This window comes from Haematobia irritans, chromosome 5 (genome assembly GCF_050003625.1).
Source record: "Haematobia irritans isolate KBUSLIRL chromosome 5, ASM5000362v1, whole genome shotgun sequence".
Taxonomy (NCBI): Eukaryota; Metazoa; Arthropoda; class Insecta; order Diptera; family Muscidae; genus Haematobia; species Haematobia irritans.
The window spans coordinates 65,244,690-65,261,782 of NC_134401.1; the positions used below are offsets into that span (position 1 = coordinate 65,244,690).

Sequence of the window (17,093 nt, forward strand, 5' to 3'; positions counted from 1 at the left end):
GTGAAAATTAGCGGTTAAACTCGAACTTAATACCCACCTTATCGTGTAAACCTTTCTTCGGATGGTTCAAGAGTGGTTCACTTTTGGGTTTAGTGAATTGCCTGAATTTATTCTGATAATTGGTTGATAGTTTTGCTGCAAGTAGAGATTGCTGATGCGTCCATCCAACCATTTTGCAGTCTATAGGGCTTTGCCCAAATAAATTTGACAAACATTCTTTTTTTGCTCTGTTGGTTAAGCTACACTTGTAGTTTAGTCAATGCATGGTTTTAAGCTGAAATCAAAAACAACAACAACTATTTGGAATTCGTACATTCCAAAAAAAATCTACAATATGTATGATTTTAACACCGAAAAAAATAGTTTCTAATACGGGTTTTGAGAAATTCAAAATAAACTTTCAACCCGTCTCCTGTAAAATTCACTTTTTAGACTTAGCGCACTCTGGAATGTAGACATCGATATGATAGTGTTTTTAAACTATCAGAAATCATTCCTGCTATCTGTGCTTAATTGTCGAGTTTGCTAAAAACTATTGGTGTGACATATAACAACTCCTACATTAGATGTCACGACGTGGAAGAAAATGAATCAATTAACTATCTAAATAAATAGCTAAAATGTTACCATAAGTAGCCTGTTATTCTTTATGGAACAATCAGATTGGTTAAATAGAAGAAAATTATCGGGTGGATTCAACGGTTAATCTGCGAAATCTGCCAACAAACTTAGCTTCGTTTGGCTAAGGTAGTTGAATTTCGCTCATATGAAGAATCCCACTGCTATTTTATTTTAAACGCAATGATAACACAATTTCTATTTGTAGCTTAAATGCGGTTCACAATCGCATTTAACCAGAAATACCTGAGAGATGTTTCCGAACTTCCTCTGGACGCGTTTTTCACGTATCTTCAATTGCAAGTATGTCCTTGTCATCATACATAACCTTAATCAGATTCTTGTCTCATAGGCATTATTATTATTCATTCAAATTTGCGATTTTTTCTTTATTGTGGTTAATATTGTTAAGGCTATGATTGTTCTTGAGAGTGCGTGTGTAACAGGAGTTTTTTCGTGAGTACGAATTGTGCCTGAGTGGAGGTTCATATGTTAGTTTATAGTTTTTGGCGTTTGGTTGAAACTGGGATTCAACTCACGACCCTTTTTATGGTGATTTGGCACAAAAGAAAATGCATTCATTCCGCCTCAAAAGTGAGAGTATAATTTTATTCAAAAGGATTTTTGCAGATTAACAATGCAATCTAATTAGTAATGTAATTGCGGGTACAAAAGGAGCTTCCAATTCTTTGTATAGGAGCTAATTTGACGAACAAAGAATTAAAAATCAAAAATGAATCATAATACCATTAAAATGCAATCCGAGAAATTTCCTTTGTTTTTCTTTTTGCCAGGTAATGTTACTATGTTAGGTTAGGTTAGGTGGCAGCCCTATGCATCAGGCACACTTAGACTATTCAGTCCATTGTGATACCACATTGGTGAACTTATGTTACTATGACATGTAATTTAATATTTGATTAGGAACTCCTGTCTTTATTGGCTGATGTATGATTTTGTCTTTTTCGGGATACGAATAATCTAGGATAGAGAGACAGCTGTTCCTTAATTTTATACAATTTGTAACGCCCACGCTCCCGTCAATTTTTGTTTCCATGTTCATGCAAGCTACAAACACCGCAAATGAAGACAGTGAAGACAAGCAAATATTTTTCTGCAACTCCTGCATAGTTGCTGAGTTCTTGTTGAATAATATTGTGCACTGTGGTCACTATGAGCCTAGGTTTTAATACCAACATCAAAATTTTAAGAATTGGGTAGAATATGAACATTATTTAACATTATATCTAAGTATCCTTTTTTCAGAAAAAAATTCAAACTTTTGCATAACGTTGTTTAAATTTCATAAATTTAGCTTGGACCGTAAGTCACATAAACTATCATTATCTTTCAACAACACAGGAAAAAATATAGCTAGCATTTTTGGCGAGACATGGATGGAAATCCCCCTTTCAATTTAGCTTACCACCAATGACTTCAGATGGTATCGAAAATGTAGACCAGCTACAGAATGATTGGGTATGACATAGGTGGGTGTAATATAGAGGTACCGTCCGACCTTCCTTACATATTTTTCAGTAATACTGGGATCACGGCCAGGTGTTAAATGGATTTGATGACGTTGTTCTGTTGGTGTATTTGCAATGAAAATATGCGATGCAGTTTTATTTATTTATTTATTAATCTGCACAACAAGACTTACGACTGATATATAATGTACAGGAATTTTAGTTAAAATGTTTTTCCTCTTATTAAATTTAGTGAAAAGTTACATTAGATTCAAATAAATAAAGAAAAGCAAAAATCCTAAAATATAGAAAATAAGAGAAATATAATAATTTAAAAAAGAGAAAAAAGAGAAAAACTAATAATGAAATTAATGTATTTCATTCAAGGCAAAAGGAAAATAGGCTGTTAAGATTAGTTAGATACTAGATTTGAATAGTGAGAAAATAACATATTTTTGAACTGTAATGTCCAGATACTTATCGCATGAGCGAAGAAATGTTGCAATCAGACTTCGATGCCGCACAGGAATTAATTTCCTACCCATGTCGGATCTTATAAAGCGAAGGCTCTCATGTAAGTACACTAGTTCACGCGTATAAATAACCCTATGAAGGAACAAAAGTTGTCAGATAGTTTAAGTTTAACGTTTTAACATTTTCTGTGGTCATCTTTTGGTTTTCCTAATATTATACGTAGAAGGTATCCATAATAAATCTCCTTACTTATGGTGAAACTACTTTGAAAAGAAATACACAGAAAAGTCGTCAGCATTACTGAGAGGCGAGTTATGCACCGCCGAAAAACTTACGTAGATTTTTCCACTGTACAACTGTGTATAGTCACTATTGGAATCGAACGCTCCCACTGACGTTGCGTTCAGTTTACATTGTTTTTCATCCAACAGTAATCGTCAACAGACATTTGTGGAATTGACAAATACACAACCATTTCAAATTGTTTCATAGCGCAAGTTCATTGACCTTCTCATGCAAAGTGGAAAATGTGGATGTCTCGCTCTGCTTCTAGTTGGGTATCGTTTTATTCACTTGTGTTTGATGTTTGGTTAGCAATAATGTGGGTGGGTGGATGAAGTGGATGGAGGCATGTAAGTGTTCGCTAAGTTAAATTGTTAATTGGGACCTAATGTAATTTGCCATTGTGAATCCTATTACCAGCTCTCATTGTCGATTAGATGGATTTTTATACCATCATTTGTCATTGTATTATTTTGTATGTCCAATAGTGCAATCAAAGCGCGTTAGCGTAGAAATTGTCGAGTATAGATTAAATGGATTCATTTGAGCTTCGTAGAAATCACTGTGAATATTTATTATATAAATAAAAAATATTGCACAAATGAAAACGCGGGGCAGTTTTTTTATTATTGGAAATTTCTTACAATTATGTAGTGAAGTTTGAAGTTTCGAATTTGTGAAATAACGAATGAAGGAATATTTACGGGGTCATCTTGGTGTACTTGTAAATTTGACTGTTTTGCATACAAATGATCATACACTCCATTCCCGGTTAAGCCCTGACTACTGGTGGTTAATCTCCTTTAGGTAATATCGGTGACATTCCTGAATATTTCAAAACCTCTCTAAAAGGTTTCTGATGCGAGGGTTCATCCTGCGGCAATGTGTAATGTGTCTGTAGTATCCGGCAACCAAAATAGCTATCCTAACTAAATTCATTTTGAATCGTTTATACAATGTCGGCAATGACGTTCATCAATATTAAAGCTGACAAGAATGCAAAAATAGATCAAAGTCTTTTTTGATATCACATTTTCGATTTCGGTCCTATCAATAACTACAGCCCGATTCTATATTAGATTAATGAATGCAAATGTTCGATGGGAGAATTGCAAGGGTTTTACGGTACCAAGCAAATATGGCCCAATTTCAACACTAGGTTGTCGAGACTCCTGATATCTGCTATAACGGGTTGCTGCCTGATAGGCGATTTTGCAAAAACTATAGGCGGAACAATCTGGTTGGTTCAACAAACAAAAAAATAATAGAAAAGGTTCTGCGGTTAAAACTAGAAGTGCCCATATGTAATAGGTACTTTTAGTTAATGTGGTATCACCTGAGCCTGAGCCTGAAACTTAATCGGGCTGTCACTTTAACCTAACCTACATTAGATTAAAGATAAAATATTGCTGCGGTCGAAAGACGTGCCCTACTATGTTTGAAAGCGTATTGAGAAAATATCGATCACTTAAAAATTACACCTACATTAATTAGAGAGGATAAATTTCTGCTGGATACCTTGAGCTACCATCATAAGGTCTATATCAAAAATTTGTTTACGGATTATCGTACTACTTTATATATTGTAAAACAAAAAACAATTATAAGATATTTACTTAGGCGCAGGATGGGCCACTTGTAACAGACGCAAGCAATTATTAGGTTGGGGAACGAGCCATCGCCGGATGAGACGGTATCAAAATATTGGCAACACTGTTGTGCTTTAGTTGTGTTTTCTTAGTGCTATTAATTTTTGAAAAGTTTTTTGTGTTTTTTGCTTGGAAAGAAAAGTTTAATTTGTGCCGGTGTATTTTAAATTATTCAGATTAGTGATTAGTTTGTTGAAATAGTTCAATCAATTGGTTGATTCTCCGTGTAATTAATCTATATTGTACTTATTCTCATTGGGTTATTTGTCTGCTAAATAGTTTGTGTTAGTTTACAATAACAACAAGTATGCTTTGCTTTCTAGCAAAGATTATAGATTTGAGGAAGATGGGAGATTGACTTGCGTCATACCAAATGTTGCATTTACCAGATTAGTTTAATACATGTTTGTAATCTTTTAGAGGTTTTTCGTTTTTATTTTTTAAATGAAAAATGTAATTTTCTTAATGAAACAATGGTAAATTTTAGGCAACAACAAAAAAATTACATTTTCCACTTTATGGAAATTTATTTCGTGCTATTAATTTCTTTTTATTTGCATTTTAATGCTATGTCAATACTTGTTGTATACGCGTTTGGTTCGAGTATTAAACTAATGTGGTAAATGGTTTGATGTGCTCAGTAGCCAATCTCCCATCTTCCTCTTTTATTATCTTTGCTTTCTAGTACCAGTTGTTTTTTTGTGCGTGTAATTTTCTCAGTGGCTGTGGATATACATATATACCAAAGATAATAGACTCTAGAAAGATGGGAAATTGGCTACTGAGGAGATCAAACCCAAAGATTATAGATTTGAGGAAGATGGGAGATTGGGTTGCGTCATACCAAATGTTGCATTTACCAGATTAGTTTAATACATGTTTGCAATCTTTGAGTTGTTTTTCGTTTTTATTTTTTAAATGAAAAATTTAATTTTCTTAATGAAACAATGTTAAATTTTAGGCAACAACAAAAAAAATTACATTTTCCCCTTTATGGAAATTTATTTCGTGCTCTTAATTTCTTTTTATTTGCATTTTAATGCTATGTCAATACTTGTCGTATACGCGTTTGGTTCGAGTATTAAACTAATGTGGGTAAATGGTTTGATGTGCTCAGTAACCAATCTCCCATCTTCTGTAATCTATAATAGAGGTGTGCACGTGACACGAAATTGTCGTGACTCACGAAAATTTTCGTGACTCACGCGTGAGTAGTGTAATTTTTTTGTTGTGGCCTAAAATTTAACATTGTTTCATTAAGAAAATTACATTTTTCATTTAAAAAATAAAAACGAAAAACAACTAAAAGATTACAAACATGTAGTAAACTAATCTGGTAAATGCAACATTTGGTACGACGCAAGCCAATTTCCTATCTTCTTCAAATCTATAATCTTTGTATACGACAAGTATTGACATAGCATTAAAATGCAAATAAAAAGACTTAGCACGAAATAAATTTCCATAAAGGGGAAAATGTTTCATTAAGAAAATTACGTTTTTCATTTAAAAAATAAATACGAAAACAAATAAAAATTACAAACATGTATGGAACTAACATGGTAAATGCAACATTTAGTATGACGCAAGCCAATTTCCTATCTTCCTAAAGTTTATTGTCAATCTTATCAAGCGGTGTTGTCAATACTTGTATTGTTGATTTGTGGTCCAACGGTGTTGTCAATACTTGTATTGTTGATTTATGTTTTTGGCGTTTTTAGTTTTGTGACATCTTAGTATATGGCACTGACATTCGAAATGTGCTGGATTTGCTGCAAGGGTGGTAGATGAGTTGTACGTTGGTAACAACGGTCTTAGATGGTGTTGTGTGAGATGTAGGAAGATTAGTGTGGAGTTCTATACCTTTTTTAGGGAGGCTACGTCTGAGATGACTACATTGATAAGATAGAATCGATTCAGAAGCAGTTCTTGTTGTTCGCTCTAAGACATCTTCATTGGAACAGTGATTTTGTACTTCCTCCTTACACCTCAAGATTGAGGCTGATTCATTTGCCTACTCATAGGAGCCGACGGACGATGTTGAGCACCATGATGATGTATAGGCTAGTTTGTGGGGATATTCCATGCTCTGAATTGATATCTAGGATTAGGATAAATGTTCCTTTTAGGGCATCTAGGAATTACCAGTTTCTTTTCATTGATTTTCAACGTTCGATTTATGGAATTCTGTGGAGCCTATTCGTAGGATGTTTATTAATTTTGATTCAATCTATCATCTAGTTGACACTAACTTAAGTATTGAAATGGTGAAGTACAGAATTTTAGCACATTTGGATAACTAATACATTTGTTTTATTGAATAACCTAAGAGTTGGTCTTGTGTTGTAATATATACGGCTGATTAGTCCTTCTCTGTAGCTGGTTAAATCCCTCTGTCTCCACCCCGCCATGGTCCGGATCATGGTGTGTACGCTGTCCCTACGTCATGGGGACGAGGCCTTCACGTTCGGAAGGGGCGGGAAAGTGGGCGATGGGACCGTTCGAATAAAACAAAAAAGAAAAAAAAATTGGCCCAAAATCTTGTAAGCGAGATTGTAGTCAACGGAAAGTACGATGAAACTGAAAATTCACGGTCTGGCGTTTATCCACAAGAGCTTTACACTTTCCTAGCTGTACAATATCTATGCTCGCGGAAAGTTGTCGTTCAGAGCTTTTTAAGAGCGAAATTTCCTCCTCTTGATTCCACGGCATTTATTTGGAGGCACACGCACTGATTTACAATTAACTCAGCTTGTCTAAGAAAATTTTCAACTATTGTGAAATTATTTCGTGAGGGCTCGGGTCGAAATGTTGCCCCTCATCTGGGTTCATATCATCACAACGCCTTCATATTGATCAATCACTCAATTTTATTTCTTGACTATTTAGAAGTAAATGTTGATTCACATAAGATAACAATTCGATGACTTTATACCTATAACTCATTCTGATGAGGGTTTGTATCGGATGATATTTTGCATATGAATCTGCATGAAAAATGTGCCAAACGAAAGGTGTCTCAAAAAATTTAAAATTCCTTAAATAATTTTCATACAAAATGTTGATTTTTTTATTATGAATAAATGCTCCAACAAATTTGGGGTTACAGTGAAAAAGAGTCTCGGTTAAGTTTCCTGCTGCAAATTGCAAATTCGAATTTGCAAATACATTCTGAAGAATTCAATGTACATGAAAAGGATGAAGAATCCGAAATAAACGAAAAATAAATTAAATTTTACCTTATATTGGTGATAAATATTTTTGGGGATTTCCCCCCTAATTTTTGAAGAATTTTTAGTAAAATGATAAAACTTTTCGGGGCAGTTTCATTTGGTCCTTTTTCATACTTTGTGAGACATTCTTTATAGACAAAATCAAAGTCGATAGGCTAGTTCTTGGATTTATTAACGTGAAAAAAACATGCGAATTAAAAAGTTTGGGGTTCTGGAAGGATATATTATCCCATAGTATTCCTCGAAGAGGTGTATCATCAATCATTTGATTGAGAGTAGGATATTTTATAAAGTCAAATTTATTTCAAAAGTTAGAGTGGAATATAGAGTATTGAACTCTTTTGTTATGACCTCTCTTATGACCTTTTGTCTTTTTGTTTTGCAATGATCTTTATTCACAAGAACTGCTGAATTCCTATATCTCAATTTTCTGCGTGTGTTTTCAAGTGTGTGAACCGGGTAATGTAATGAAGCCACACAACTACAACAATGGCCATGAAAAACCTGAATAGAAAGAGAATATCTTTGAGATGTCTTTGGCAACTGCATTCCAATCTGCATTGGCTGGACGGACCTTCTGTTGTCCGATCGCAAAACTCTGACCCCTCTTTTTTTTTGAATATTTGGTGTGTAAAAGGGCTGTGACCAGGGGCCACTGACACACTTCCATGACACCATTACTGATGAGGCACATTTGTCCAGATTACCACAAGTAAAGACTTGTCGGTCGAAACTCACTTAAACCCATAAAAGAAAGCGTGGAAAACAAAGCCGACAGTGAAATGGTCAACCAGCCAACGAGGTAGAAAGTGGCCAAAAATGAATTAAAACATATAATGCCAAAGACGATAAATCGAAAAATATACTACTGCTTAGACCATAACCAGGTGAACAGTAAACATGCACTATTCACGCGTATTTGTACTTGTCCAAATCCAGCGGCTAACGTTCCTAGCCGCGGTGAGACGAATGAAGCACAGTCTAATGCTACCGTGATATTGAAAAAACATAACAGACAATAAATATAATTTTCATTTATAGGGATTTTTTTTTTCAAAATATAAATAAATTATACATTAAATTGATTATTGAATATAGTATGTGTCGATCAATAATTAACATATTGCATTGACTATAAAAACTGGTATAGCTTTGTAATACAATTGTTATTAATGACTGGCGTTGGAGCGAATGCGTCTAATCCTTTTAATTTGCTCTTAAAGAACATTTTTTGTCAAAATAAAACTGTAATTGTTTAAAGTTTCTTTGTTCAAAAGAAAACAATTCTTTCAATATACTAAAAATATTTAAATAGTATCAGTCAAATATATTTGACTTCTTTACTCTGTTAACGTACATATTACTGATCTAACCACAATTTTATTTTATTTTTATTTATTCATATGTTATACTAAGCCTATAAGACCAATAATTGTCTTGAAGCCTAGGCAAAGATATACAATGATAATTTTAACTATACCCAGCAAAAAGGGCTTCCAAAAAAGTAGTTTGGATCCCCAACTTGTGATCCGGAAGAAGCGCAAACTTGGATCATCTCCAATAAATTTTACATGGGCTTGTCATAGAACGGAAGCACTCCATTTTTGGGTCTGATTTTTTGCGAAATTTGTTTAAATTGTCCAAAACTTAAATTTTCACTTAAAACGGCCTAATTCCGTAATTTCAAAGACTTGTCCATAAGTACTGCATCGGAAAGTGGAAAAAATCGATAGGGGATCCCGGGATGCGCTTTTAAAGAAATGTTTGTGGACTTGTCCAAAACGAATGCATCGGAGATGGAAAGAATTAATGGGGAATTCGGGGATGAGCTTCAAAGGAAATGTTTATGGCACACCTTCCAGTTTTTTGCTGGGTAATAATAAATATAAAAATTAATATAATCACAGTTATTCAGCAAAAACAAAAAAGCGGATGCAATCATTTTTTTTAATTGAAATGTCTTCAATCACGAAAATGATATTATCATTCACCCATTTTGATTGAAAACCAACACGATTTTCAATTAAAAATCTAATTGACTTTTGTCACGGAATCAGTTAATTGTGTGATTGAATCAATTAAAAAATTATTGGTTTTTGCATAAAATTTTTGACATAAAAATGTTTTAATTGAATCAATTAAAGTTTTAACTAATTTCGCGATAAAACTCAATCAACTATTAAATAATTAATAATTGATGTTGGCAATAAATTTCAATCAAAAAACCAACCCAAAATTAATTTTAATTTTGTTTGAAATAACTTACGTATACAATTACGATCTATAACAACTAAAGGGTGAAAAAAACTATAGGGCTGTTTTCTTTTAGCACCGGGATAAACGAGTACTCTGTTTTCCTTTAGTCCTTCACGGCTTAGGGTATCCAGTGCTAAAAGAAAACAGCCCTTATCTAAACCATTATCTTCGTTATCATAATAACCATGTCAGCATGTTCCTTGTAATATGTAGATGCGCCTAGATTTCCAATATATCGTAGTTCCAGCTTACAGAGTTATAATCTTCTTTTGCCGTTGTAGTCTTTTAGCATAAAAAGGCGTATTGAGGGGCTCGGCAAATTTAATTTTAATAGCAATTCCTTTTCTAAATTTCCACACATTTATATCTATAACAAAACATGGTCCGATAATCATCATTTTCGGCAAATTGGGTAAAAACTACGGATTCTAGAGGCCAAAGAAGTAAAATCGGGAGATCGGTCTATATGGGGGCTATATCTAAACTGGGACCGGTATTCACCATTTTCGGCACACCTCTTTATGGTCCTAGAATACCTCTAGAGGCAAATTGGATAAAAACAACGGTTTCTAGAAGCCCAAGAAGTAAAATCGGGAGATCGGTCTATATTGGGGCTACATCAAAACATGGACCGACACTCATCATTTTCGGCACACCTCTTTATGGTCCTAGAATATTTCTAGATTTTCAATTTCAGGCAAATTGGATAAAAAAACTACGGTTTATATAAGCACAAGACCCCAAATCGGGCGTTCGGTTTATATGGAAGTTATATCAAAACCTGGAACGATATATCCCATCTTCGAACTTGGCCTGCGTGCAGACAAAAATTCTGTGCCAAATTTCAGGACGATAGCTCCATTATTGAAAACTGTAGCGTGATTACAACAGACAGACAGGCGGACATGCTTATATCGTGTTAGAATTTCTCCCTGATCAAGAATATATATACTTTCTATAGTCGGAAATCGATATTTCGATGTGTTACAAACGGAATAACAAACTTATTATACCCCCGTCACCATTCTATGGTGGTGGGTGTAATAATGGCAAAGCAATATAATATTTGGAATTATATTCATACATTGCAAATTCTGGAAATAAAAAATATAAATGGAAAATTAATATTTTTATTATACACATTTATTGCGATTTTCGGATATCAAACTGGAAAAGGTAAAACAAAAATAGAACTATATTAATTGAATCTGTTTCCAAATTCAATTAAGTGTTTAATTGAAAAAAATTCGGTTGCAATTTTGTGCAGTGAAATTTTTTTTTTTGTATCCGGAAGTGGTGCAAAATTGGCGCAGAAGCGATGAATTTAACATGGGCTTGTCAGGACGACTGTCCACCATTTCTACAGCCGTTGCACTTTTGCATCATATTAAGTGATCTGGATGTAAATTGAAATTAAATTACCTATTAAAAATATGGACAAATGCGCGTAATAAAAAATTGAATTGTTTGCTGGGTATTAAAGTGCCTATTAAGATTATTGAACATTTGTTTTAAGGGCCACATCCAATTAAAAAAGAAAAAAGAGGCTTTCGTACAGAAGTGTTTGTCCTAAACAACACCAATAAATCATAACAACTAAACAGAATGAGGAACAAAAAATTAAACATTTTCTAGCGAAAATCATTATTTGAATGAGAAAAAAATGCTTAAGTTAATTGAAAGCAAGTTCCAGCAACGAGCAATGCGAACAAGAAAGGAGCGCTCATATAATGAGCACGTTAGGTTAAAGTGGCAGCCCGATTAAGATTCAGGCTCACTTAGACTATTCGGTCCATTGTGATAAAAGCACGTTATTCTAGGGATAATTGTCTGAGTATTCCTTGTCGAGCGAGTACAATTAAATGCCTCACTCAAAACATTAAGTATTAGATGTTCCAAAGAAGGCGAGATTGATACAACAAAGCTTGAAACCAGTATGCCTAAAAATCGCAAAACAATTTTCGTTTAAAGATTTTGGTATCAATTCTGAGCCAAAGATGCTTTTGTTTACTCCATAAATATTTTAAGAAATTTAAAATACTGTTAATGATTCACGTAGAGATTCAAACAAATGCTTTATTTAATTAAAAAAACATTGCCACATTTCTAAAATATATCGCTTTTAACATATAAAAAAATGTAAAAATTCATTTAAAAATTTTCTCTTTTTCACATGAAGTTCTTTAAGGTAAATATAAAAATCTTTCGTTTTGCACCTATTTAGCAATAAAACAAAATTCTAAACTTTATTGGATATTAATCATACACATTTGGAAAGTTTTGTTATATGTTTCTGGGCAGACGTGGACTTTACGATGTGCTAATAAAATTGTCACAGGTGGGCCTGTCATAGGACTGGTACCGAATTTAATTTAAACACAGGTTCTTAAGAGGTTGACCGAGACTGGTTCATGAGAACTCCAAAGAGATTTTCAGTACCACCTAAGCAGATAGAACCTTCTGGTTTCTGGTACCTGAAATACGTCTCTTCGTTAGAAGTTCATGCAATGCGGCCTCAGTAGACCTGGGCTTCGACTAAGCATATTGTCGTATCGAGAGCAATCTTGAATTGATGCTAGTTCTTAGATAAATATCTATAAGCCTCTCCAGAGTCTTAAGAATAAGAATAAGATAAGTATAAGATGATTGATCGGGGCCCAAAAACTAAATTTACACATGTTAAAGTGATTGGTCCCTTCCATACGTTTTGATCTGAGCTGGGACTGGTCCATACACTCCAGGGTTGATCCATAAAAATTTTTAATTTTTAAAGTGCATTCTTATGTTTTCAAATCAAATACCAAAATATTGAAATAGCATCACAAATAAATAACCAATGTCAAAACGGCTGTTTAAAAATGTAACTTCCGCCCAATAACAAACACATGTGAAATTCATTGCTTCTGATCCAGATTACCACCAATTTCGGATAAACAAAGAAGAACAAATATTGTTGTGATGCAAAAGAATGCGAATTTTTCTTAGCATAAAAGACGCATTGCTCTGGTATAAAGTCGATACACTTTTCAATAAAGTCGCAAAATGTCGATTTGGAGTCCTAAAAAACTATTCAATTGAAAAGTTTTGATTCATTCTCGAATGTTTTCATTGAAAATTTATCCAACTTTATAACGAAAAACATTCGAAACACTGTGCCTCGGTCTATGGTCTAGACAAGGCTTAAAAATTCATTTAGCATTAGAGTCAATTGGAGTCATGGCATCGCCTGATCACTTCCACCATTAGTCTGACATACCTCCACAACCCTATAGTTGGCTTGGTTGGTGTACACAAAAACCAGTATACTTCAAGCCAGCTGTGCTGTGTGACCCACTCCCCAACAACTGCAACAATCCACATGGAGTTAAGGTATTCATTTTGGACTTGTGAACAATTCATGAAGCATACATTGAAGATGTATGTTCGTTGTTATTAGCCAGTGTTTTCGCAGGAATATTTTCTAAAATCCAAAATGAAAAAAAAACGATGTAAGATTCGTATAAATAAATGTTGATTGATATTCAGAAGAAAGAGAGATTTTGTTTTCCAAAATAGAGGCGGGCGTCGTTGACGATGCAATGAATAGATAATACAGCCTAAAAGGCGTTTGAATGCGGATGCATTAAGAACAAGTCATGCGTTCATCAGGGTATTCAATCATCAAACTTCGTATATCAACAATTTCGTGATCAGTTGAATGTAGAAATGACATGAATCTCGATGAACAGTCGATGACTAAGACTAAGCAAACGTAGAAATGGTTTGTGCATGAAGAGAGTTTAAAATACTACCAAAGCCATCTAAATGTATAATAATAATGATAGTGTGCAATTAGATCTGGTTTAGAATGTGCTAATTAAGGAAAACAATCTCATTGCTTTTATATAACCATTTAAACATAATTCACTTCAAATCGTTGATAAGGTCCCATTATCATTTTTCCATCTATGGTATTATAACAAATGGGGGGCTGTATTATGGTTTGTTTCGATTGTCCTTGCTAAATTATTGTCCCCGAAGAGAATCGGTGGAAAATTGCGACGAGTATTTTTAACTTTAACTACAGAAACATGTACAAATATGACCAACTCACCCACACAAAAATGCCACTCGGCCACACAGAAATGCATTTTTGTGTGGGCGAGTGGCTCGTATTTGCATGATTTGAAATCGGATTTGTTCCTAAGTATAATAACCTTTCCATGAATACATAATATTTGCATAAAACTTACTCAATCAAATCAAATCAAATCAAATTGGACCAGTTTTAGCTATAGCCCACATATAAACCGAAAAACAAGTTTCATCCGACCCGGTTGCAATTTAGTACCTGATGTTAGTATATGCCCTCTTACAATCTTGCAAAGATCCCCAGTTGCACTTCCGGTACCGCTTGGAGGAGTAAATTTAATCCGATCCCGTTGTAATTCGGTACATGATGTTAGTATACCCAGCAAAAAAAAAATTGAAAGTTCCATTTCTTTTCCGGTATCCTCCATCAATTTTTTTCCACTTCCAATAAAGTTCTTTTGAACCAGTCTTAGAAAATTTAAATTTTGGATAATTAAATATCGTTAACAAGAATACATCGAAAAACCGTAAACCCATCAGCTAGGAACATTTTGGATAATTTTAGAAAAATTAGATTAAATTAAGAAAATTTTAACTAAACTGTATTACAAACGCAGATGCCACGTCGATTGCACATAAATAAGTAAATATATTCAAGAACATTTATTTACTAAAGAAAATTCAGGAATTTAGCAATGAGCGCATTATTGGTACAATTTACAAATCTGAACTATTTTCCGAGAGACACGAATTTAGTAAATCTTTAAGCTTCATTTTCCCCTTTTTTTAGGTCATTCACTAACGTACACAACAAATTATTAAAGTCAATGAAACTTTCTCATAACATAATAATTCCATGAACTAAAATAGAACTAAATTGAATAATAAATATTGGCTGAAAATAACAAAATGAAAACGATAAAAAATAATCTTTGAAAAAAAAAAATCTTTTGAAAAAAAAAAATATTTGATAACAAAATTACCGCTGGTGAGATTTGAACCTGTGTTCTTTATTTTTCATTCATGTTAGCTTAGAATGTTATGCCTGGATGTCATACTACGATCATACCACAAACATTTGAATTGACGGTTCGACGCTTCGTGTTCAATGGCGCTTGTGGCTGAATGTGGTAAGGCGTCAACATAACCAGGTTTAATCCCTGGTCGGGCCGAAAAACTTTTTGAAACTGTAAAAAAGTGTAATAAAATTTTGATAAATATAAAATGTGAAAAAAATTTTGTTCGTGACTTTTGCGACATACATTTACGACGGTATAATACGTATGTATGTCGCAAAAGTCGTAAACCTCTCATTTTCGTCTTAGAAGAATTTGGTAATTTTTATTCACGTTGGCAGTATTTAAAATCTTTAAAATAATACAAAATTTTAAGTTATATTGTTAATATAAATTACCAAATATTTTCATCTTGGCTAAAATTTAGGCGACCGTGAATGTCCACTTCTCAGAGGTTTGTTTTTATCCGAAAACGATGTTAAACCCGCTTCATAATATGCAAACATATTATGTTGTATTTATTGAAAAGAAAAATTTTTACTACCAACTATTCTGGGTTTTCTTGGTCAAAAATCTCCCTCCAAGCTTTCGTTGCATCAGTGAGTAGCAAGAGTTTAGACAATTTTTAGTTAGTATGACAACTGGCTCTAATAAGTCAAAAAGTCTCTTAAGAGATTTTATAAAATTTCTGCTTAAATTTGCTTAATTTATATATGAGCCAGCACAGTCCTTCACGTTCACTGCTCCATCGAGTACCTTTTGTAATTTAAGCTTGGTGCGTCCCATTGAAATAAGTTTATTCTACAGATTGGATTTTTGAAATTTGTTAAGAATATTTTGAACATTGGTGAAAATTGACACTTTTTCACACATATTATCTTACATATAATCGAATTTGCTGCCTAGGTGAAGTGACTGAAGTCGCATGAACTACCTGTGATTAGCCAGATTATGCCTTAGTTATAGTCCCAAATTTTCTAATAATGTGATTCAGACCCCAAATGAATACTTCTATTTTGTTCAAGATACGACATGAATGCAAACGAATTATAGCATTAGAATCCAAAAAAGAACTATTTGTTCTACATTTACGACGCGTATGTGATGTTTTCGACTTTTACAACTTTGCGACAGTCGCAAACCTGAAAAATGTTGATACAGACCGTTCTAAAATTCATTGGAGACGATCCAAGTGCACTACTTCCGGATCACAAAAATAATTAGAGGTAATTATGCACCCTTGCTTATTTACCCATTTAAGGTTAATAAACGTATATTTTTATTAATTTTGAGGTAATTAAGCGAGCATGAATTATCATTATTATTTATCACTTGAATTATTAACCAAATGTTTGAAGATAGTTGAACTATGTTAAATATGGGATATATATATACACCCTCAAAAAAATCGCTTCTCTAACATATGTTCCAAACATATTTTGCAGGAAGCATATATATTATTGGATGCTGCCGAAACATTAATATGTTTGTTTTATGTGAACATATTGTATGTTTGGAAGCATTTTGAGCCCAAAAATAGTATATGCTTGGAAGAATTTTCCCAAAGAAGATTGTGCTCATTCCCTCACATAATTTTCATTTCCACGAAATTTTTTAGTTCTTGACACCTTTTTCTGTAATACAAATAATGTTGAAGACATTATTCAATTTTATAATTTTTTTAAATTTTATCTTTCGAGAATCGAACCGAGGATCATACAGTTTGTAAGCCATCACACTATCTACTGAGCTACGTAGCTGTTATGGCCATCAATAGACAATTATCGTTATAAGTTATATTTATGTAGCATAGTCTGCAGCGCCCACGAGCCGATGCAAACAAAACATTATTCAACAGAAACATACATTTGTTAGCCACGTGGAGCAGTAGTTAGCATATCTGCCTTGCATGCAAAGGGTCGTGGGTTCAATCCCTGCTCCGACTAAACACCATTTTCTTTTTAATTTACGTTACACATTTATATTTATACTATATTAAATTTTTTAATAAAACTTCGAAATGTG

At 33.5% G+C, this 17,093-nt stretch overlaps 1 protein-coding gene across 4 annotated transcripts in view; it reads left to right on the forward strand.

The window, feature by feature from the left end:
* The window catches only part of mrj (DnaJ heat shock protein family (Hsp40) member B6 mrj), a 191,191-nt gene that overhangs the window by 9,117 nt on the left and 164,981 nt on the right, over nucleotides 1-17,093 (forward strand). The window lies entirely within an intron of this gene.